Source organism: Protopterus annectens, chromosome 2.part0, assembly GCF_019279795.1.
Source record: "Protopterus annectens isolate FY-2018-M chromosome 2.part0, PAN1.0, whole genome shotgun sequence".
NCBI lineage: Eukaryota > Metazoa > Chordata > Ceratodontiformes > Protopteridae > Protopterus > Protopterus annectens.
In genome coordinates, this window is record NC_056728.1 from 533,791,920 (window position 1) to 533,817,575 (window position 25,656).

Here is a 25,656-nt window from a genome sequence, read left to right on the forward strand (position 1 = left end):
CCACCAATCCTCAATCTCTGAATTTGGGAGACAGCGAAGGTAGTATAGAAGTTTATAAGAAAATGTTAGATGAATGAGAATCCACTGCCTGTCATGTTCGACCTATTGTAGATTTTCCAAATATAAAACATTTTGGACCTGGATGTGACTGCCTGTAGAATAACATGCTGTTCTCTTATAAGCATGTATTAGTTTATGGCAGACTGATTGCAGAAGACCTTTAACAAGATGTAGAAAATACATGCTATAAGGGAAAGTATTTATGAATTACCCAAGGAAACATAGAAGTAGTGTGAAAATTGTTCTTGCTTTGTATATCATGGCAAGTTTTATATTGCTGTTGTTTACTAACTGTTCACATGTGTATCAAATGTTAGCTAATTATCAGTAATATAGCCAAGAGTGAGTAGTCAAGGCAGAAGAATGTTAAGATGCAAGGTTGAATGTCTCAGGGCAGAATCAATATAAGTAACAGTGTAGAGGACATACACAAAGAACGGATACTCTTGGTGGAAGAGAACACTGACTCAGTTTTAAATGTGTTAGGATGTTATGGAAAAGGAGATGCTGAAGTGTATTATATAACAACAAATACAAATAAAACAAATAAACAAAAAACAAACTAGGTAAAAAAGAAACTAGGTAAAAAAGACAGATTGCTGTAAATCCCAACAGACGTTTTATTGTAAACACTTTCGTGCAAGTCCAATGCTTGTACTTCTTCAGACAAAATACAATCCCAGAATCCAGTACTTAAATACATTCATAATCCCATTAATTAGCTACAAAATTGGTTACAATTACTTAAAGATATACATCACTATAAATACAAACTATGCTATGCTTAATATAATAAACTCTTTCCTAAGAAACTGAATAACAACTATAATACATTAAAGTTAAAAAACATCATTATTTTTATCATAAAATATTTTACAGATAAAATACATAATTCCATAGTATACATTTGCAAAATAATTAAAATTAAAATTCAATAAGACTTGGCCTTTTAAACAACCCAGAAATCATACCAACAGACAGATAACTATTAACCTTTTACATACTATAATTTAAATATTGATTCCTGCTATACAATATACTTTACCTATCTAAGGTTTGTAAAGATATTAGAGGAGGCCCCTGGCAATTAATTTTGGAAGAAAGAAAACTTATATGGCAAATCAATACCAGTGCATACATGCACCCAGGACTCAACAAATATAGTTCTATTAAATGTATATTAAAACTAAAAGCCTTAGATAGGTGAAGTATATTGTATAGTATATACCAATATTTAAATTATATTATCTAAAAGGTTAATAGTTATTGTATAGTAGACACCAATATTTAAATTATATTATCTAAAAGGTTAATAGTTATTGTATAGTAGACACCAATATTTAAATTATATTATCTAAAAGGTTAATAGTTATCTGTCTGTTGGTATGATTTATGGGTTGTTTAAAAAGTCTTATAGAATTTTAATTTTAATTATTTTGCAAATTTATACTATAGAATTATGTATTTTATTTGCAAAATATTTTATGATAAAAATAATGATTTTTTTTTAACTTTAATGTATTATAGTTGTTATTCAGTTTCTTAGTAAAGTGTTTATTATAGCAAGCATAGCATAGTTTGTATTTATAGTGATGTATATCTTTAAATAATTGTGAACAATTTTATAGCTAATTAATGGGATTATGAATGTATTTAAGTACTGGATTCTGGGATTGCATTTTGTCTGAAGAAGTGCAGACATTGGACTTACATAACAAAAAGTACAGATGATGAAGCTGTATTGAAATAAGTAAAGAGGTGGGTACAAATAAAGGGACAGGGTGTATGAAGATATATAGTTTTCTAACAGGAAAATTGTACTAAGAATATGTTGTGTTATTTTTCATTGAAGTGTCAAAATTAGATTATGTTCAATAAAGAAAAAAGAATGTGACAATGGGGATATAGAGAAAGTAAATAAAGTATATGATATGAAATCTTGTAAACAGCGTAAATAAAGTGGATAGAACTGGAAATTCATACAGGAAGTGGATGTGGCACCTGCGGCACCTGTTCTTGTCTATTACTTTTATATCAAATAGCTTATTAATTTGCATCAACATTTATTATGCTTCTTTCACTTTTGATAGTTTTGGATTCATGCTGGCATTTAAGATTATTTCACTATTTGTTTAAATCAATATTTAGGAATATGTTATACTGCTAAATGCATTTCTTCCAGGGTTGTGTTAGAAAAGAACTATTAGAGCAGCCCACCAAATTGTGTAATAAGAAAATAAATGCATCCTTACACTTTTGATGCAGACTTCATCTATAATAGTGATACTGCACTCCACAATGAATATAAGAACTTTCTGCATATATTTAGACATCCAAAAACTAATCACTGGAAATATTTTTATCTATGGTTAGTTTTGCAAAACTGTTCTTCAAGTCTTTACTTTCCAGCAGTGGAAATACTTCACTTTCCAGGATGTTTTGGTCTAAATCAGGGAAAATACCATTGATGTTACCAGAAGATTTATCAGTGATGTCAGGGTCCTTCTTGTATTTACATTTTCTTTTATGCATTTATTAAACAGATAAGCCCCTTTCCAGGAACATCCAGGAGGACTGTATGGTTAAGCGACTTCATCAGAGTCACACAGTAGGCAAATGAAGGTGGGAAGAAACAAACTCTATATCTTGTGCACAAGTAATATTTGTTAATAGCTCAGATCCCTAAATCATTTACTCTAACTGCTAGAAGATTTTATTGCATTAAGTGCATAGATTATTCTTGCCTCCTGTTCTTGATTGTCTTCTGTTTCTATTAGGGCCATCCCGGGCCATCCCAATATTGTCTTGTGCTAAGCCCATTTTTAGCTGAAAGTTTTCCTTAATATCATAAATCTTCTTGAACAGATGTTCTGTCTTTCCAATTCTTTTTTCTTCTTCCAACTTTTTGCCTGCTTATCTCTTCTTGCTGTTCTCTGAAATGCTGTGTTAAAGTTGAGATATATTTTCTGTTTACTTTGCCTTTTGACATCCTTCTTCCACAGGCATTCATTTTGCTTTCTTTATCTTCTTTCTGTTTAGAATATGTTTGATGCTACCTCCAAGGCAATATCACAAACTTCTGTCCACAGTTCTTCAGGTGTTCTGATCACTAGGACTAAACACTTAATCTATTTTTCTCACTATTACATATACACAAGGAACATTGTTGAGATCATACCTCACTGGGTTAGATATTTTAATGTTAACAGTTACAATAAGGAACTGATGGTCTGAGCCACAGTAAGCTCCAGGCTCTGTTTTGTTGACTGTGTTAAGCTCTTCCATCTCTGACTGCAAAGTATATAGTCATCTGATTTTAGTGCTGACCATCTAGTGATAGCAATATGTAGAAACATCTCGTAGGCTGTTAAATGAGAGAATTTGCTATAAATAGGTTTATAGGTTCATAGGTAGGTACTAGGCTATGCAAGCCTAGCCAACAAGGTTCCCTGGCTTACGTCACCCAAGAAAGTTATTTTCCTGCGCCACTGACGAGCAGAGACACAGAAGTGATCCTCGGGGTGTATTTCCTATAGGTTTATAAGTGAATTATTTTGGCAGAATTCTACTTTCCTATATCCTGCCTCATTTCACTTTATACACCAAGGTCAAACCTGCACATTATTCCAGTTGTACTGTACTACTAAATTTAACATTTCAATCACCTGTGAGGAATATAACATTATTTTTTGGTGTTACTCCCAAATTAGCTGCAGAACATGATAAATCTGCTTAATGTCTTCCTCTTTAGCTTCTACAAGTGGACAATAAGCTTGTATCAAGGTAATGTTGAATATTTTATCTTGCAGTTTGACTAAGACCATTCTGTTATTTGGTTGGATTGTAATAACATTTTGATTTTGACACACTTTATTAACTATGAGGGTTATTCCATTTTTTGTAAGATTCTTGAACATAGTAGAAGGTAAGATGAGTATATTATGTTACAGGGTGTATATCTAAACATCGAACACTGAAAAGTTTGAACACCAAAACCTTGAACTTGAAATTTCAAAGACTGACAATATCGAAACCACGGAACATCGAATTCTTTCCCAGGGAAAGAATTCTGTGGGCCACTTCCGCGGCTTTGCTATCTCCTCCACTGTGGTGCGATCTCAGAGTTGGTATATTTAAGTAGGGGGGTGGGGGACACAGCCACCCACGTTGGGGGGTCTAAGCCCCCCACATTAGAAATAGTTTTTAGTGCTCATGGGTTTCGCGTTTTGTACTGGAATGGCGATTTTTTTCCCAGAATGTCCAGGGAAAAAAATCGCTGTTCTCAGTCTTCAAGGTTTTCAGATTTCGTGGTTTTGGGTTCAATGTTGTAACATTCAAAGTTATGACACCGATATTATGATATAGACCCTATGTTACATGACTCACTCCAGTCAGTCAATTTTATTTCTCTATTCCCAAAATATCAAAGCTTATTTTTCATAGGATCAAAAGTTTCATAGACAAATACTAGACAATCACTCTATAGAGCATTTCAAGTCTAGCCAAAAAATGTTTTCAAAATTTTAACCTCTAGCCTCCAGGAGGAAAAGACAAGATAGAACGGGAGAATTTAAGGCTGTTTATCTAATCATCTAGGTTTATCTTGAAGGTGGCAAGGGTGCTACTCCACCTAAAATGATTGCATTGGGAATAGTATCAAAAGCCTTGGTCAGGTTTAGGTATGCTGTATGCACTGCATAAGCACTATCCACTGCTTTAGTTACTTTTTCAAAGAAATTAATGAGGCTAAAGTGGCAGGACCTTCCTCTGACAAAGTCAAATTTATGAGGGTTCAGGGTTAAGAGATTTTAAATGTCCAGAATAACGAGGTCTAAGGGAATGAGCTCCATAGCTTTATATATGAGATTAGTGGAACTAATGGGTCTATAGTTACCAGGGTCAGAGATTCGGCCAACATTGTATAATGGCATTACAATAGTAACTCTCTTTCACAAATAGTTAAACATCCCATTAGGGGTCCAAATATCCTTGATTTAGTCTTTACATGGGTACTTCTCTTTGCAGACTTCAGAAATGTAATGATAGAGAGGTTTAGATAAACAGGTTAAGAAGGGGCTCAGAAAGCCCATAATAGTTACTGATAACCAGGCAACCTGGCATGTTTCCAGGGCCCATGGAAGAAGTATTCTTAGTTTTTGAGCTGTTTGTGAGAACTTTTCCCATAGCAATTAAAGGGGATGGCTGGGATTGTGGAACCTGTGGAAAAGCTATAATTGTGGGTGGAGTAAACTCTGTACTAAATTTGTTAGCTAGGATATTACCTATTTCCTTTGGGTTAGAGAATATACTATTACTGTGGACTGCCCATACCTCTCAACTGTCCAGATTTTTTCATAATGTCCAGAGTTTTGTCTCATATTTTTGGTCTTTTCCTCATAACATTTGTCATTTTCTGGCAAATTACTGAGAATTCAAGTCACCAAATAATTATATACATTTGAGTTTCAGACTTCATATCCTTCAGAAAATGTGTGCTAACACAAATTCTTTTATTCTAGTAACTTTCTAATTTTATAAGAGCATTATTTAAAATATCTCCTCATTTTTGGGTCTTTGCTCCCCCCCCCATGTTATAGGCTTTGTCCAGATTTCTTGCGCTAATAAGTTGATAGGTATGGGACTAGCTCAGACATTACCAGATATTATTTCTTAACTTCCTGACATATTTAAGGAGAGATTTGCAGTTATTTCTGGTTGTAGAAGCTGATTTAAGTTCATACTCAGCTTTAAGCTTCATAGTGGCTCCCTTAAGCTCATTGGCAGTATGCTTGCTTAATTATGCTCTTAAGGTAGGTTGAATGAGACCTCTTATAAAATTTAAGCAGTTTCTTTCTCTTGCTATATAATTTATTTATATGGCTATTTCACTTCAGTGGTTTGTTTTAAATTTATCATTGTATTTGGAGCAGATAGGCACTGCCTTATCAATAAAACTATTAAAACTGGAGAATATTTCAGAGGCATAGGTAGCAGTGTGACAAATGGATTCATTCAAAGGAGAATTATAAATTCAACAGAATTTCTTTAGTTCAAGGAAATGAAGATTTGCTTTTGAAAAGTATCTAAACAGACAGCTCTTCACAAGAGAAGTATCACCAGCTTTAAAGGAAAAGTTCACTGAATTATGGTCTGATATAACAAGAAATGATGATACATAAAGAGATGTATAAAAAGTCGCCATCTGAAGACTAGATTAAGGATATTCAGAACCTAGGAGGATGGTTAACTATTTCTGAGAGTTAGCATTGAAAATGTCATAGAAATGCTGGGCATGATGACCACTGGCAAGTATAGGTCAACCAGTTTATCGATGGATAGGTGAAGTCTTGTAGTACAAAGGTCTACTCATTCTGTGTCATCTTATTTGCCTCCACAATAATCTGCATACAAACTAAGAAGAAACTGACTATGGAATAACTAATTAATTTAAGGCTGGAAAAGCAGTATGACAAGTCTGTATATTGGCATCCTACTTATTCAGTTCATATGCTGCAAACGTCATGCAGAATGCAGGATTAGATGAATCTAGTGCTGGAATAAAAACTACCGGGAGAAATATTAACAGTTTCAGACATACAGATGATACATCCCAGTAGGTTATTGTTCAACAGCAAAATCTTTCTATCAATCTATCTATCTATCTATCTATCTATCTATCTATCTATCTATCTATCTATCTATCTGTCTATTTCACTGTCTATATGCATATGTCATCTAAGACTACTGATTCTTTGCACATAGATGTGGAAATAAGTGAAGCACTATTATAGCAATAACCCACGCCTGGGTGTGGGTAATGCTAAATTTACCCACGGTTGGCATGGTTTGGTCGGAGAAGCCCGACCAAACAAAGCCAACTGTGGGTAAATTTAGCATTACCCACACTCAGAAGTGGGTTATTAATGACATTATTTAAGAAAAGAAACTATTACTTTTCTTAAATAATGGCATAGTATAATGCCTGTTTACTGCCCTTCCGCAGATGTCTGGCATCGCGGCAGTTCTGATGTACTGCCGCGCAGTACATCAGAGCTGTGAGCAAAGCAATGGAGAAAGCAAGATCTCCGTTGCTTTTTTGCTATGTTAAATGAGTTTAACATAGCGAGACGTTTTAAAATAAGCAACGGAGATGTCCGTTGCTTATTTTAAAACTGTCTCGCTATGTTAAACTCATTTAACATAGCGAAACTAAAAAGCAACGGAGATCTTGCTTTCTCCTTTTAAACACTGTCTCGCTATGTTAAATGGGTTTAACATAGCAAGACAGCTTTAAAATAAGCAACAGATATCTCCGTTGCTTATTTTAAAGCTGTCTCGCCATGTTAAACCCATTTAACATAGCGGTTATACTAATGGAAAAAGTCCGGGACGGACCTTTTTCCATTAGTATAACTCGATTTACAACGGGCACGCTGGCCAATCAGCGTGCACGTTTTGGGGGGGTCATGGTATAATAGATTTTCTTTAATGGGCTCAAAGCTCTGTTAAGATGACGTAGCCATGAAACCAGAAGATAATTTCTTTTTGGAAGGAAAGTTATAGAAAATCTGGATATGATTTCAAAACAAAACAGCAACAAATGTCTGTGTAGTCAAAACCATTGTTTTCTGCATATTAACATGATTATGAGAGCCATACCTCTCAACTGTACAGATTTTTGCAGAATGTCCAGATTTTTTACCCATATGATTTTTGTCCATTTTTCATAAAATATTATTTTTCTGGCAATTTATTGACAAATCTTTAAAGATTAAATTTAGAAAATAATGACAGACACTTGAGTTTCAGACTTCATACTCTTCAAAAAAATCATGCTAATACAAAACCTATTATTCTATCAACTTTCTAAGTTTGTAAGAGCAATATTTAAAATTGTCCCTATTTTGGGTCCTTGTACAACATTTGTTAATGGCTTTGTCCAGATTTATTGCTCTAAGAGGTAGACGGGTATGATGAGAGCTGACCCTTAAGTATGGCTGTGAATTGGAAAACTGATGGTTTTGATCTGTGGTGTTTTAGAAAACATTTGAGAATTCCATGGACTGAAAGAAAGTTGAATCAGTCAATACTTAAGGAAATAAATCCATAAAATTCATTAGATTGCCAAATAGTAAAACTAAAACACAGATACTTTGGTCATATAATGCAAACACTGGATTTACTAGATGAGACATTGATGCTGGGAAAGATTGAAAGGAAAAGAAGTGGGTTACAAAAGATAAAATGGAGGACAGCATTACTGAAATAATGAATATGAATTTCTAAAATCTTCAAGAGGCAATTCCTAATAGGTGGGTCTGGTGTACAAATATCACTGAGATCAAAAAGATTTAGATTCAACTAAATGATTAAATCAGAACTACAGTTGCAAAAGAGCCTCATTAGGAATGCAACAGCTTTCCCTTAAAGACAAATAGGAGGCAAAAATGCACAGGCTATTGCCAATGATTGTACAAGGACATCCAGTATCTTCATATGCCCCTCACAACTCAGTCCTACGAGTTAACGACCCCAAAACCATTCCAAGGGAAGCTCATCACTAGATTATTGGTTTGTTTGCTTGTTTGTTTAAATTTGGGAAGCAGTGAGATATGTCTGTCCCAGTCCCACCAGGCACCAGCCCAACAACCATTCCAGATGAAGCTTTTGCAATTTGTTTTCCCTTTTTGATTCAGGAAGCAATGGGATATGTTTGGATACATAAAACAAAATGGCAAAAATTGCATATTCATGACTACATCAGTGGCAGATCCTGTCCTATCTAAGAATGTAACAATATTGTCAAAAGAATAACTTGTCACTTGATGGCTATAAGTTTAACTTTAAGAATTTTTTGAAATGAGAGATCAAAGCAAATATTGAAATAAAGAAATAATGCAGGGAGCAACACTCCATATTTTGGGGAAATGGATGGGTACTTCTTATAAACCTGGCAGGGGAGTTTATTTGTTAGCAAATCCATTTGGAATAATTTACCCTTTGACTAAAGTAGCATTCAGACTCCATAATGATGTCAGAAATGATTTTTTGTCCAAAAACAAATTGGAAGAAGAGCTGATATAGTCATTAGCAAATATAGACAACTTAGGGTTATTTATAAAAGTCTTCAATCACTGAGGCACTTCTTCAACCTAATCATTTGAGATAAGGGCTCACAAGGTAGTAAGAATAGAGGGGACAAGAAATACCTCTCCTTCTTATCTTTTTGAAATGTAAAGGAAGGGGAGACACAGTCACAGTTAAGTAAAGTACTTGTGTCAAGATTAAAAGCTGAAGAAACAGGTGCCAGGTAGCCAAATGTTGCCAGAGCTTACCACAGGCAATACCACTAGTTGGAATCAGATGCCTTTACAAAATTTATCAGAGTAAAAATTAACAGGTTGTAAGCCAGTTTCACCCCTTGAAACAAGATTATTAGTGTACACAGGTAAATTGTACCATGCAGTTCTGCATCAAACCTTGACTGCAGGGAGCTTATAATATATAACGAGATGTTTAACTGATAGTGAGACATTAAACTGAGGCCCCATTATCATGTTTTGATGGTAGCTTAGGTGGATGTAAAAGATCCCATGGAACTTATCAAAAAGAGTAGTGGGGGTTTCCCTCAGTGTCCTGAACAAATTTCCCCCAGGAAGTATGAATACCACCTTGGATCTCCCTTGTGAAGAGGACATTGACCTAGTGGGACCAACCCAGTCAACAAAGTGTAAATAAATAAATGCATATAAGGTAGAGCAGGCTTAATTAATTCTGTCAAGATCTTTGTGCCTAACTTTGCTTCCATTAGTAAAAATGATATGATATGATATGATATGATATGATATGATATGATATGATATGATAGGTCCCAACTTGTCAGTGGTCCTTCCACAGGTTAATTAGTACTGTCATTGAGGATGTTTTTGCATCACAGAAGTTACCTCTGCAACCATCTCTCAGCAACAAAAGAAAGAGACCACAATGGAATAAGAATGGAGCTTATAAAGCTTAATCAGGAGGCTCTTCAGTTCCCAGGATTTCCCCACCTGGCATTGCGTTTAGAGAATGCCTGTCCTGTGATGGCATAATTAAAGAATTCAATGGTGAAATGTCCTGTTGTAAAAGTTACGAGAAGTTTGATGACCTATTGAAAGGGATTACTTACTGCTCACTGTCAGATTGGAGAGCTGTGTTCCACCTAAACTAGTTTTAAGAATGGCTAACTTGACTTCCCTGTTTCTAACTAGTTAAAGTAGATATTGAATAGGTTCCTTCTTTTACACTCTACACATGAACAGCCAACCTTCATCAAATGAAGTTAGGACATAGATTTATTTTCCTGTGAGGTATATTTGAGATTCCCTTCATGCCCAAAATTCTGCTTTATTTTTAAAATTAGAGCAACGACAAGTAATAAATGCTGCTACTTTTCTACAAAATGCTGCATCCTCATTTCCTTTGTTATACAGCCAACTATTCAAGCCTACAACTCTAGTTTAAGAGACTCTCAGTTAAAACTAAGTATATCCATCCTGGATAATTAATTTCTGCAGTTGTGGAAAAGTATTACAACAGAAAGTATATGGTCTCTTCTTAATTTCTATACATTTGAAAATAAATAGGTAGGCTGGCCATGTTTTTTAAAGTGTGGAAGATATAACCATGGAAAGTGTTGTTTCACTTCATGGTATACAAGGTGAAACAGTCAAGCCATTGCAATAGTTTCCCACAAATTAAAACGAGTATAGTCCACTGCCAGAGGCTAAAGAAGAATATATGAAAGGTCACTGCAGTAATCCTTTCTTGTTTATCTACCAACTCTAAATCTTGGATGAGCATACCATTAATAGTGTAAGTCTTACTGTGTTTTACCTTTTTTTGGGATCATATGGATTCACAATTAAGTCAAAGACCAAATTAAATTCACCCTATATGGTTGACACCCCTTTGGTTTTGAAATTCTCAGAACAAAGAAGAATGCATTGAACTGTGGGTCTTCTGAGTAATGGTTTAGGTGCTCCCTAAAATTACATAAATCATATATACCACCAGTGCCTACCTCCCTTTGTTATCATTGCTATACCTTAATAAGGACCAGTCTTCAATTCCTTTACAAGAAAACAAACTCCTCTTTTGGTGGAATTCACAAAACTATATACCTTTAACCTGAACCACATGGAGAAAAGATAAGTTCTGTGTTACTCTTTTGATCTTTTGCTGTAGGATAACATTAACTATATTATCTAGATGAGTGGTGTCATCATATGCTGATTACATACAGAATTCATTCATCTTGCATGTGTTATAATTAACGTCATGTTATATTATATGAAAAAGTTCATTAACACTTAAGAACACATGTCTACTATGCCAAGTCAGTGAAAACACCATCTTTGCCTTTGTGACCATTTTATTGAATAAGTCAATAACATTAGAGATAACAGAACTAAAACAACATCAACATAACTTCAAGCACAGCATAACATAGCCTGTAAACCTTTTTAGTTTATGGTAGTTGGTGTAACCAAGCCTGTTCTGGTAACCTCTAGGGTTCGGGCACATACAATAACCCAAGCTGCCTTGCCCTTGTTTCCAAAGCCCATTGTCTTTGCTTCCCAGTCAAAGGACCACTTGCCTTGCCCAAGGCTTAATAATGCAAGCAGCTTGACCAACATGGAGAGGCCACTGATATTCAATGAGAGGGAACAGAAAGGGGGAAGGTCACAAGGCATACACCCACAGCATGCAGGCCATGCTGTTCCTCACAAAAACCTCTTCACCATGGTTTAAGATAAAATTAACATCTCAAGTATGTCAACATTGCAACTTAAAAAAGCTCTCAGTAGCAAAAGTAATATCTAGACTGAACATGTCAAGACCCAAGCAGTTGAGATAAACTTCATCAGGGTTATAAAACCCTCTGTCAGGTTTGTTCAAAGCTTTGTGTTCAGTTATTTGTACCCCAGTTTTGGTCACTGCTTTAGCCACTATTTGGCTAATAAAATATCTGGGGGCTTCAGTCATTGCAGTCTTCCTGGCTCCTGCCCAATTGAACCTTGGTACAATTACAATGCAAAATAAAACCAAGTCAGGATATAGCAGGCAAAGCCTTTGCAAATCTGATAATATTCTTGCTAACATTTTTTTTAGGGACTACAGTTAAATCATCCCCACTAAGATGAATAAGCAAAGCCCTGGGTAATCTTTTATTCTGTAAAAAATGGCAACAAACCTCTGAAAACTGGAACCGGGGCAACTCCAGAAAACCACAATGCTGAACTAACCACAGATTACGTTCTAATAACTCTTTATACCCTGTTGGCTGCTCTTCTGATAAAGGATTGCCCCTGGAGCCCGATATTTTTCCTTGTATCACACAATCATTGTATTACTGCCTAACGTAAGATAAAGAGGCATCATGCAACCAGTTTCCATTCATATTAGTACCTTGGTGAAATAACCCTTCATTGCTAAATTAGATGTGCACCCAGTGTAAAAGCAGTATGAAGAGTACTCCTGGGAAGGTATTCCTTGACACATAAGAGCTCTAGACAATGATATGTTAGCTTCAGCTAGTCTAAGGGTCCTACGTGTTGTTAATGTAAACACCAATCCATATCGCTGTATCCTGGAAAGTGACTTATACACAAAGTGAACCATGTACTGGGCAAATAACTGGAATATTTGACTTATCCAAATGGATTTTGTGTCCTTTACCCACAAGAGCAGTTTTGGACTTTCTAACCCATACCAACAAGAAGTCTATGTGTCTAATCATGTCTTTCCAACCTTTAGATGTCAATAACTCACTAACCCAAAAGCTCCTGCATACAGGCAGGTAAAGTGGGTTACCTAAGCAGTAAATGCACATAAATGTAGGGCTGATAAAAAAGATTCTTGATTATGATAGTCAGCAGATGATGACCAGTTGACTTTCTGGAATCTTTAGAGGCCCTCTTTGCATTATCCCTCACTTTGATCATTCTGTGTTTTACCCAGTGAGTACAGCAGTCATTCAATCCCAAAAAGCAAGCCAACCAGCTCAAGGCTGTCAAATGTACTGATATGGTATTGGGTGAATCTCCCTCACAGCATCTGTGTACCAAAAATTGCACTAACAATGGCAGTCCCCAGTGGCTCTGACTCTGAGGCAGTGATTTATAAAAAAACTTAAATGTCTGAGGTGATAAAGACTAAGCTCTTCTGGTGTTCTATACACAGGAATGAGCCACTAATGATCCTGCTATTCTTCTCCAATTAACCACACTTCCAGAGAGATGATGGCTCCCACTGGTTTTGCATCCGGGGTCAAGAGACGAAACCTGGTAGAAGACAGGACAAACTGTCAGCTACTCCATTGTTGTTTCCCAGCTGGTGAATGCTAGTAAAAGTCAAATTAATCTGTAAACTCAACAAGACAAGCAACCTACTGACTGAATGCACCCACTTGGACTTAGAAAATTGTTTTTTCGGTGCATGCACTATAGAAAGATTCTCCAAGCAGAAGGTGGTTGTGCTATTTTGTAGATGTTCCCTCCACACGAAAGTGGCAACCCAAATGGGAAATCTCTCTAGGAAGGTAATAACGTTCCTCCTGTTGGACAACCAGGACTTGGGCCATGAGGCAGATAACCAACTACCTCCAATGTAGCCACCCCATCCCAGTGCCTGCTAGTACATCCATGAGTAACCGGAGGCCTCTGGATGAGACCAAGGGAGATTGCCAAAGTGGCACTCCATTGAATTAGTTCAAAAAGGTACACCATAGGTGAAAATACTCTTTAACACTGTGTGTTACAAGGACCTTATGGTGCTTGGGCTTGCTGTCTTTTAGTAAGCAAGATATGGAACATAAGAAAGTACTGCTCAGAGCAATAGCTCTGCAGGTAAAACTCAGCAAGCCATGTGGCTGCATGACTTTGCCTAACTGAACTTTCTTTGCTCACCAATAGTTTGTAATTGCTTGCCTGGGCTTATCCAAGTTATTGGATGGGAGTTTGAAGGTCCTTTCTGGCACATCAACTAAGAGGCCTAAAAAATCAATTCATGACTAGGCCCTTCAGACTTATCCCCAGGCAAATGTACTCCCAGGCTATTACAAAGTGTCATAGAGGACTCCATCCCTTCCAAAGTCCATTCCTTGCCTTCACTCACTATCAGAAAATCATTGAGATGGTGAACTGCTGATTGCCAGGGTGCTCTTTGCTGCCAACACCAGTGTAAGGCTGAGCTAAAGATTTCAAATGTTGCATAACCCACAGAGCAACCCACAGACATTGTCATATATAAAAAAAATTCCCTTTCATTTGAAAACCTAGTAAGTGCCAGTCCTTCTTCCTGATGGGAAGCAAGCAAAAAGCAGACTGTGTATCTAGCTTACACAGAAAAGGATCTCAGTACTTTAAAATCAGCTTTGCTGCCTGCTCAAGACAGGTTTACCGTACCCTAGATTGGTCCTTATTGATGAATTCATTAACTGTGAAACCCACAAGGAATAAGATGTGATGAATTAATTGAAATTCCCCCAATTTCCTTTTGGAGACCAAGCCTATGGGGAGATTTTGAAACTGGGCCAATGACTGTAAGAAATGGGGTCTGCCTCTCTTTCTTTGGAAATTAAACTGGATTCTACGTTCTCCAAACCCCTTCTAGGGGCAAGAGTTTTAACTAGCCTGGACCTGAATGACACAGAAGAACCGATTGCAAAATCCCTAAAAAAAATGATAAGAGATGCTGCTGACTGACTTTTGGGATAACCTGATAAGAATTTAATCAGTTTATCTAACTTAGTGGGAGAGAAGAAAGGCATGTACCTGAGCTAATTCCCTTAAGGCATTAAATATGAGGCCAAGAAAGGGCCGTTTTCCCCTGACTGCTGTCCTGCAGTTAGTTTGCAGTATAATCCTGATGAAGGGGAATGTTGTTAACTGAATAACATCACAGTTTAGGCCAGCATTTCATAGCTGGGTGAGTCTTCCCACAGTATAAGCATATATGGGAAAATTTATAAGATGGCCAGTAACATCTCCCATTGTTGAAAGCCCAATAAAATTTCCCTTATCCTTGACTTTTGGCAACAGCTTCATTCTATGGATTATTAGGCTTATAGAGCATGGTGCAAAACCAAATATCTGAGTATCTTTGGTCCCACCTGAAAGTTTTTTCCAAAGCCGCCCAGAATTTCCTAAACCTCTTGTCATACACTGACCAGGCTGTGCCCCCTTTAATGTGATGACCCTCTCTAATGGCCAGGAAATATGCCAGTAGCAACAACACCTGACTGGGATCCTTCTAGATGATAACTCCCATGAACACTGCAAAAAGTAATGCACAGATATCCCAGGTTCTAGCCATTAACCTCAACAAGTTTTTTCCCCAATGGCTGCTAATGTGTCACCAAATATTTTGCCCCAGGATTCTCGGCAGCAATTATAAGAGAAACCCCCTCTGTGTCAGCTATGTCAAATATATCCATAGTATCCCCCTAATAATTGTTTCCTTAATGTTTGCCAGGATATAATCTGTCATGTGCGTGCCTGAAGAGGACACACCAACTGCATTTATAGTAGCCATGGGGTGTAGAATCTGAGTGATTTGAATATCCAAAATCAGCAATGTGTTCACATTTTCAGGCAATGGGGAACCAATTCTATTTTCTTGATAGACATCAGGGGGCATAGGTTTAGGGGACCCAGGAAACCTCATGCTGGTGACCAAAATCTAATGGGACCATAGGTCCAAAATTCCTTTCTAGTGCTACAGTAAACTCTCAGTTAACCAGCACCCATTGGGATTCGTAAATGCTGGATATCTGTAGTTTCTGATTGCTTGAGAATTACTATTAAAAATAGGCCTGACAAATACTGTACCCTATACTATTTGTTTGATTTGACTTGTTCTTAGGTTGCGGAGAGAGGAAATTTATTCCTATCTTCCTTTTTAAAACTCCAAAACTCTAAAAACATAAGGTATGCTTCTGCGGGGGTCAAACAGAAAGTGCAACACATGAAAATTGTACTGTATTTCTTTGATTTTTTTTTTTTCCGGTTGCTTGAGTTCTGGTAAACTGAGAATTTACTGTATATCAAATACTCTAACACTGCCCTACTTAGGAAAGAAATTATGAAAATCATCAAGATACTCCTCCACTGATTACCCTCTATCCATCACAAGAGATTATACAGCTTATTAACACCATTACCTTTTTCTTGGGTTATCCAACTCCATTTGTCCTTCGTACATTGTAGCGACATGGGACCTGAAATTAAAATTGTTCATTACCTACCTAAAAGTAGGACCTGTCAGTGTATTTGATTAAAAAAAAAATTACTCCCAAACATTATTTTAATGTTGGCTCCTACTAGAAGCAAGCTGTTTTGAAGCCATACTCCCAATTAATTTAAACTATAACCACACATAGCATCATGTAACCAGAAGGTGACACCTACTGCATATTAAATTCTCTGTCAAGATATACATGTTTTTGGCAAGCTCTGGGTGTACTGCTGCTGCAGGCATTCCAGAAGCCCGCTGGTCAAATAATCAAACAAAAGGCACTCACTGTACCTGGAGGGGACTTGAAAGAAAAATCATTTGACTATGTCCCATCCCAACCTGTGCAACCACAAAGACACCATGGACCAACTAGTGACCAAAACGGGAATCATGCCATGAACTTCACAATCCTGGATGACAATAACCCCGATCTGCAAGTCCAAAATTCCATATGTTTCACACACACACTTCACTCAGGAATTGCACCTGCATCACAGCAGTCATAATCACAACAAACCCAAAAATTCCAGACTTTCCAAAAGGGGGAACAAACACAGTAAAAGTTGCAAACACTGCTCCTACAACCTAGAAAGTAGCAAAACCTCAATGTATTGTTCTGACATGCACCACTGAAGAATATGAAGTCTGATGATCAAAATGTCTGTCATCACTGATCAACCGCCCATTCAACATTTCAGCAAACCACCACCCGCAGTGAAGAAACACATCAAAACCATGAAGCTACATCTTGGCACGCTGTTAAATCCATAGAGAATACTATTCTCAAGTAATACTAGTCAAATTAACAAGTAATATGTGCTTTATTATTATTATTATAATACCTTTATATAATGCTTAGCGACAATGAAACCCACAGGTGCGATCCGTCCTCCAACTATAAAAATGCCCTCCTGCGCAGTGTCTTGCACCAAAAGCATGACAAGAAGTCACACTCATACAGACCAAGCAGAACATATACACCAAAGAATTAAATCTCTCCATTTCCTCATTCATTCTTTTTGTTTGTTTGTTTTGCTTTATTTTGTAATCACACATAGAAGCATCCACTTCAAGGAAAAGTTAACCAGCATTGCTACAGGGAAGACCACAGACCTCACCTGAATGGCTACTGACAGACAGCTCCATGACGACTCTTCTTAGGTGTCCATTATCCTGAGATCTGCCAAACTGCTGCCAAAATGAACCCCTCATCAGTGATGGACCCTTAAATAGGAAGAGTTTACTGGTCTGCCCTTCCAGATCAAGTTGTGGGCAACCTGGCTTATTGGTAAGCCTTCATTGTTGAAAATAAAGCATAAACTTTGGTAAAACAGTGGGTCCAAAAGAAAGACCAGGACTACAGAATCATAGTAAAACTAAGATACTGAGACCAGGTCACAGCTATTTAGGAAAATGAAAGAATGCATATATGAAAGTCAAATGTCAAACAATCAGATACTAAAGGTAAAAGTCTGGAATGCTAAAATAGAAATCTACTGGCTGAAATATAGCTGGAGACAGAAACTGCTCACTTACCCCTTTTGGCTTACCTTTATGAGCATGGTATCAATTATTGAGGGTGTTTTTCACTTTGCTTGATTTCTACCAATTGTAGTTTACAAATTTAATTTTCTCAGAGAACAGTTTGCAAGGTGGCCATTAATTTTGCCCACATCTTTATTTAAGAAAGGTTGCTCACCTATCTTGGTAGTTGTACAATACAGTCAATGTCCCTGACACCATCTATCATCTTCCTCCTCCAAAAGCACTATGTCATTCTTCAAACAGTATTTGGAAAAAGAGGCTATACCTCTAGTGACCTGTACTTCTTTACTAAGCCTGATTATTCTAAATACACCCTCTATATGCCAATGAGTTTGAAGATCATGGGACAGCTTCTATGAGACTGGTAAACTTCTTTAGACTTCTTTCAAACCTGTCTGTGCCAGCTCTGGGTGCCTGACTCAAAAGCTGTGGGGCAACTGAATCATTTAGAGCTTCTGTTGTCATGAAGTATTGTTGAATTAATTTAAAAGTTGCTTCCAAGCTTCCAAAGGAGTGAAAGGTAAGTATTTAATAACTAATATCTTGCAGTGTTTAAAGAAATTTAGAATATTGTTTTGATGACAACCTCTCCGGACAACAGTAAATGTTGTTTAAGCTCACTGAGTAGAAGTCCTAAAATAACATGACAGAGTTGTGTTAGATTGCAGAATATTTCGCTCTTTAGATTTCTTTTTTATTCACTTTGACAATAACAGAATAATGTGCCCTTTCCTTCCCTTTTGTTAGTCTCAAAGTCCTGTATTTCTGCTCAATTACATGTGTCTCAGATATTTGTAGCAGCACTTCAATCTGATGAACCCCAGGATTCAGCAAGCTCTGCACAGCGTGCAGGAATAGTGCAGGAACTGCTGGAGGCAATATGGTTGCCGTGCGAGCCAGGAATAAGCTCCCGGGATGTGCATGAGTGCCCCTGCACTATTCCAGCACGAGCACAGCTCCTGTATGCAAATTACCTCATTTGCAGGTGAAAACCATGCAAATGAGATGAACTTGCGATCCAGGAAGCTGGTAGCCTGCTGTCTGCAGAAATGTACTCGGTTAGTAACTGAGTACATTTCTGCAAACTAAAAAACGGAGCCATGACAGCTCCAAATAAAGGGTGTATATAATGTGGAAACCATGCCAATACCCAGATATATGGCCATTAGCATGAAAAACAGTTGCAAAAAAAAAATAATAACTTAAATTTTTTTTAGCCAATTTCAGCTGTTTAAGTGTAGGGCAAATGGTATTGGGCCGAAAAAAAAAAAAAAACTTGAAATAAGCATTCTATCCAAAATCATAATTTTGCCATTATACGCAATGACAGGCAGAAGACAACATGGCCAGTTAATAGTTGCTGCTAAGCGGGAAGGCACAGTGTGGGACTTGTAACTAGGCATTAGCAGGCAATCCTATGCAAATGAGGTGAATGATACTGAATCCTAGATCCCCCCTCATGGCTAGCCTGCACCCAACCGTGTTGGTGCAGGAAGACCATGGTGCAAGCCTAAGAGCTAGCCGACATCATAGAGGGGTGTGTCAGGCATACTGTAAGCTTACTGGAGCCCTGTGGCTCGGGTTTGCCTTGAGCTTAGCAGAGCTAAGCAAGGGGATGTGTCTAAGGCTGCCTAGCACTCTTTACATTGCCTAAATGGGTGTGTGCACCATGCACCGTGTTTTAAAGGAAAAAAAAAGTAAACCATGAAATAGCAGGTCTGTGCACTTCTGAGCACTGTGTTTGCATGGTGCACCCCTGGACTTAAACAAGAAGGCAGTGGGAAGGGAAAACAGCAGTAGGAAGATAATCAAGGAGAACTAGCATAGCTGGCAGGTGAAATGTATCAGAAGCAGCCAATTACACATGCAGTAGCCCAGCCCAGCCTAGCATACCACTATAAACTATGCAAATGCCTTTCCCTTTGTTTTTCCCACAAACTCTACACCACTGGTGTACACAAGCGGGGAGACTTTACCAAACAAAAGCAACAAAATGATAAGGGCTGCAGCAGCTATCATAAATCAACACGTGGAAGAGGCTGAGTGTGGTGAGGATGAGAATGCTGATGACCAACCCACAGTGAGGAGAAGGAGAAGAGCATACAGTCCCAGGGTAACCTAACAGGAGCTATATGAGCTGGAGATAGTGGAGCGCTATAGGGTGGACAGGGAACTCCTACAGCAAATTGTTGAGCTGTGCTGGCCACACCTCACACACAGAACCAACAGAGGGGAACCCATCTCAGTGGATACCAAGGTATGTGTAGGCCTAAGAATACTAGACACAGGTACCTTCCAAAGGCCAACTGGGGATATCATGGGGATCTCACAGGCATCAGCATCCAGGGTACTCCACCAGTTCCTTGATGCCTTGTCAGCACATGCTGGTGAGCATGTATATTTCCACAATAGCCAGCAATATGCATCTCTACCACCAAATAGCAGACTACCCTGAGGTAGTGGATGCTATAGACTGCATGCACATATGCATCAAAGCACCACCCGGTGAGTAGGGTAGGGTCTACATCAACAGCAAGGGCTTCCCCTCCATCAACTGCCAGGTCATGTGTGATGCCCAGGATATTATAATGAATGTGTGTGCTGGCTGCCCTGGAAGCTATCACAACTCCCACAGCTGGCATCTAATGCAGCTGTACCAGAGTTGCCAGTGGGGACATCCCTTACGGACACCTTGTGGGGGATGCTGGTTACACATTGGAGCCGTGGCTGATGATACCCATCAGAAATGCACACACATCTGAACAAGGACTCCATAATGAAACACATGCATAGACCAGAATCATAATAGAGCATGTGTTTGGGATGCTCAAGTCAAGGTTCCAGTGCCTGGACACATCTGGTGGAGCCTTGCAGTACTCACCAGCTACATGTACCCAAATTGTCATCGTATGTGCCATGCTACAAGATCCGGTGGAAACAGCTGCAGCAGGAACAGCACGGGGGAGGGCCACACAGCCTCCCACCATTACCAAGGTGTGCACAGTCACAGAGTGACATGGAGGAGGAACAACCTGAGCTTGCCCCAGTAGACAGAAGGAGACATGCCCAGTATGCCCAGGCCATGGCAAATAGGCAATGCATAGCACATACACTGACATGGTAGGAAGACAGGGAATGACACCTCTCTCTGACTTGCACATACAGTAAAAGGGATTCCAAACATGACACTACCTGTACTTAAACGTGTATAGGGAGTGTACTATGTGCATCTGACATAGTCAGCCCTCTAACACCATCCTGAATACTAGCACAGCTATAAGTTAAGTCACTCTTCCTATCAATTGCTGAATGGAGTAGTATGTGTTGTTACTTGTATCTATGGTATGGATGTGAGCATGCAAGGGAATCGGGTGGCTGAATGGGATGCCAGCAGATAGTAGACACCTATAGTGGCAGCATGAGATCTGTAACAAATACTGGTATCACCATAGTAACCAGTAGTAGACAAGGTGACAAAACTCACTGCAGAAAATGTGCTGGACCAAATGTGTGTCCATAGGACACACACATGCCAGTCAGGGAGGCTCACATACCCGATGACAGTCTCAGCCATCAGGACAGGTGCAGACAAACACAAACAAAGGCTGTGCTAAGGCCTCTGACTGATGGTTATGCAGAACATCCCCCCAGACCTACACAGACAGACTACAACAGGTCAGGCAGTGGGATGTTAGTTCTTAAGGGTAAGAAGTCAGAAACTGAAATGTAGGTCAGTCAAACTTAAGACCTGTAGTACACTGATATGTGTCTAATCAGCATGATAGGTCAGAATACAGAATGAAATGGAGTACCTGAAATACCAGTACAGGCATAGCAAATGTGTACAAGTGTCAGGTGCCCCCCCCCCAATCTTATGTAGAAATGTAGTAACAGTCAAGTGTGCTCCCCCCAATCCTATGTAGAAATGTAGTAACAGTCAGGTGTGACCCCCCCCAATCCTATGTAGAAATGTAGTAACAAAAAGGTGTGCCCCCCCAATCCTATGTAGAAATGTAGTAACATGTATGTGTAGGTATAATAACAGTGGAGCACAGATTACCTGAGCTGACCAAAGGAGCAGGATAGATTGTAGCATATGTACAATATGCAGGGCTGTGTGTATTAGGTTGGTGTGTGTTGCATATGGTGTGAGAGTGGTCAGTATGTATGCATGGTGAGGTTTATCCTGGTGGCCATTGGCCAGTACTGTCAATGACATTGCCAAGTTCTCACAACTGCAGTGCCAAAAACAATGATTCCCAGCAAAACACATTTCAGCAGTAATCCATAGTAAATGTTTGGAGGTAATAAGTGTCACCATCTGAAAGATGGGCATGGCATGAATGTGGGCCCAGACATACAAGAAGTACACAGGGGGGAGTACCCAGACAGACAGTGTATACTATGTAACTGTCAAATGGACACACCCTTGGAATTGTACATATAGGTTAACAGCACATTATTTGGGCTTGTAATAGTGAATACCGATGTCATCTGGCCAACGACTGGCAGACCACAAAGGTCATAGGTATGAAGTATTGAAAAACAGCTGATGTTCCTGCACAAGCCAGCATAAGTAGAATGCCCCATGCATATCTGTGAGTCAGATGCAAGTAGTGTCCATAGCACACATGCACCCACCTCACCCCACCATCACCCACAGGTACCTCTCCGGTCTTATCCTGCTGTTGGGAATGAGTACAATATGACCCCCACCTCTGTATGGCAATAGCTAAAGAATGCAGCATGCAGAACAGGTGTCCCATTCAGGTGTGTCTGTAGCTGTCAGCAGCACCCTGCCAGCATCCACACGACTGGATCAATAATGACAGAAAGTATTGGCATGAACACCTTGCACACTTACCCTGTCACCCCAGGGGAATATAGTGTATTGCAGTCTGGGACTGTAAGAGTGACGGATTGCAACGGCCTGCTACAGCTGGCCTGCATCACTACCAAATGGCCTACAGTCCCCTGCCAAAGGTCTGTGTCTCACCCGTACTGCCAATGTATGTTATTTCATGGTTTCCCAAACAACAGAACACAGTCCAGAGAACCCAAATGCAAGGCCATGTGGACCAATTTCAGTAACATGTCCACCATGTCCTACTGCATGAACTGTAGACCAACACCAAATTACTGCTAGGATGAGGTGATAACTATAGGGAACATATCAGATAATGTTTGCATAATGTTTAGAAGAGGATAGAATAATGGTGGGGGGGGGTAAGGAGTATGTGCGGCATGGTGTGTGTGAAGTCCGAATGTCAGCCATGTGTACATACTATACCTGGCTGCAAACACAAGAATGGGTGGCTACAAACCTGCTTGTAAACCACAATGTGAAGGGGTAATGTCCAGAATTATGACCCCTGCCTCTGGGTAACCTGTGTGAATCTGTACAGCTGTGAGGTATGATCACAGCAGGATATGGCCATACTGTCAATTCAATGGATGTACAAGCATGGGATCCCCAGCTACCACTGTACCAAGGTGCTAAACCATTTACAGACCCAGCAGCAAGTGTATGCAGCTTCGCCTCCAGAATGGCATGATTGTGCAAGAATATGTAGGCTGCTGACCACAATACTGGACACAGCTGCATTCACCCTGTGTTCCCCAGGACATCACTGCAAGCAAATATATATACCTGACAGTACTTGATGACATAAACATGGCAGTGTAAAACAGTACATATGTCTGAATATCTCTGCTAACACCAAGACCATGTAGCAGAAGCAGCACAGACACAATTACCTACAGTAGCCCACTATCCTTTGCCCATTTTGACCCCATATTGTCAACCAATCTACAGATATCCTGCAGAAACAGGTTGCTAGCTGTAGGTGTAGAACACAAAAGCCTGCATTGGAGTACAGTCTACCTGGAATGGATTCACACATTCAATACAGAAGGTCATACTGGGCATGCTCGCAAACTTAGAGAAATGAAGGCAATGTCAGACAGCAAAATACTGAAAGGTCATACTGGGCATTGGTCAAACACTTACAGAAATGAAGCCCATGTCTGGCAACAACAATGGACCATACATATCTGACAGTCGCAGATGTTAGTGCATATACTCCTCAGTACACACCAGTCATGCTTTGCACACACATTGGATAGGAATACATATACATATATATCCAAGGACATCACACTATAATAAGCCAAAAATACACATACGTAGATGTGTGGAATAGAGTGACAGTGACAAAGAGCCTCCTCATCATGAGGTCTGTCCCACCCAGCATACATCCAATTGGTTAAAACCACATGACGTGCAAATGTCAATCATCGTAGACATTTGCCTCTGGTAGCCCTCAGCACTATAGTGTATGTGGTGCTCGTGCTAACTGTGTAACATGACTGTACAAGTCAGTAGTCATCTAATAGTTGTATACATGTACCTGTGGAATATAAACTTGTGTGTGCCTGAGGGTTGTGTGTCTGCCTCTAGATGAACGGGTTATGGCCCATGCACACACACTGCACTCCCCATTGTCCTACTATGGCAAGGCTGCTGATGTCTTCACCTTGAAATACACCTTTGGGGAAGTAAAAGCCCAGTAATCTCTGTGGTGCATCTTATAATTGCATAATGCTGTAGTGTGATGTACTAGGTAAGTAGGAGTTCTAGTCCCAGATGTAACAACTGTGTGTATTTGTCTGTGTAGGGATCAGTGCTTTTTAGGCTAGTCACACTCACTACAATTTCAAATGCCCTAATCTGGCAGGGCTGCTGATGTCATTCACTTTGAAGTACACCTTTGGGGAAAGAGTAACCCAGTAATCTCTGTGGTGCGTGCTATAACTGTGCAATGTTGCAGTGTGATATACTAGTTAGGTAGGAGTTCTATTCCCAGACATGGCAAGTGTAAAAGTTTGTGTGTGCCTGTGTAGGGATCGATGCTTTTGAAGCCATTCACAGTCAATTCAATATCCATTGCTCTGCTTTGGCAGTACTGCTAATGTCATTCACTTTGAAATACACCTTTGGGGAAGAAATAGCCCAGTAAACTCAGTGTTGTTTGCTATAACTGTGTAATGTTATAGTGTGATATACTAGTTAGGTAGGAGTTCTATTCCTAGACATGGCAACTGTGAAACTCTGTGTGTGTAGGGTTCACCTTTTTTTGGCCATTCACAGTCACTATGCACACCTAAAAATGGAGAACATCGATAACTGTGCAGTAACAGAGATCTGATCCAAGGCTCCAGAGAGCACCCCTGCAATACCAAGTACAGCTGTCACCACACCTATTGGCCACCAAACCAGAACCAAAACAATAAAGGTGGAAGAGTGTCCATATTCACCAAGGATATTCACACCACCAGGCTACTTGCCCAACAGAATGTGTCTGAAATACCCCCGGTGCAACTAACAGTAGGTTAAACTGCATTCCAAATTGTATAGCTTGCTACTGATCCCCCATCATGCCCCATGACACCCACTACAGCTTTTGATATATTCTGTGAAATATTATGATACAACAAACACCCTAATACTGGGTGACTTACACTACCCTGCCATTAACTGGGAAAACTACTTGGGTACCAACATGTGTGCCCAATGGTTCTTGGAAGTCATAATTCCCAATGCCCTGGATCAAGTAACCCATAGTCCCACCAGGGGCTCAAATATCCTAGACCTGGTCATTACCAACATGGGAAATCAATGCTCCACACCTATGGTCACCTCCATCTGTGGTCAGGTCTGCCTATGAGTTAATCATCCTTAACATCAACATCCCTTCCCCGCACCCCATTAAA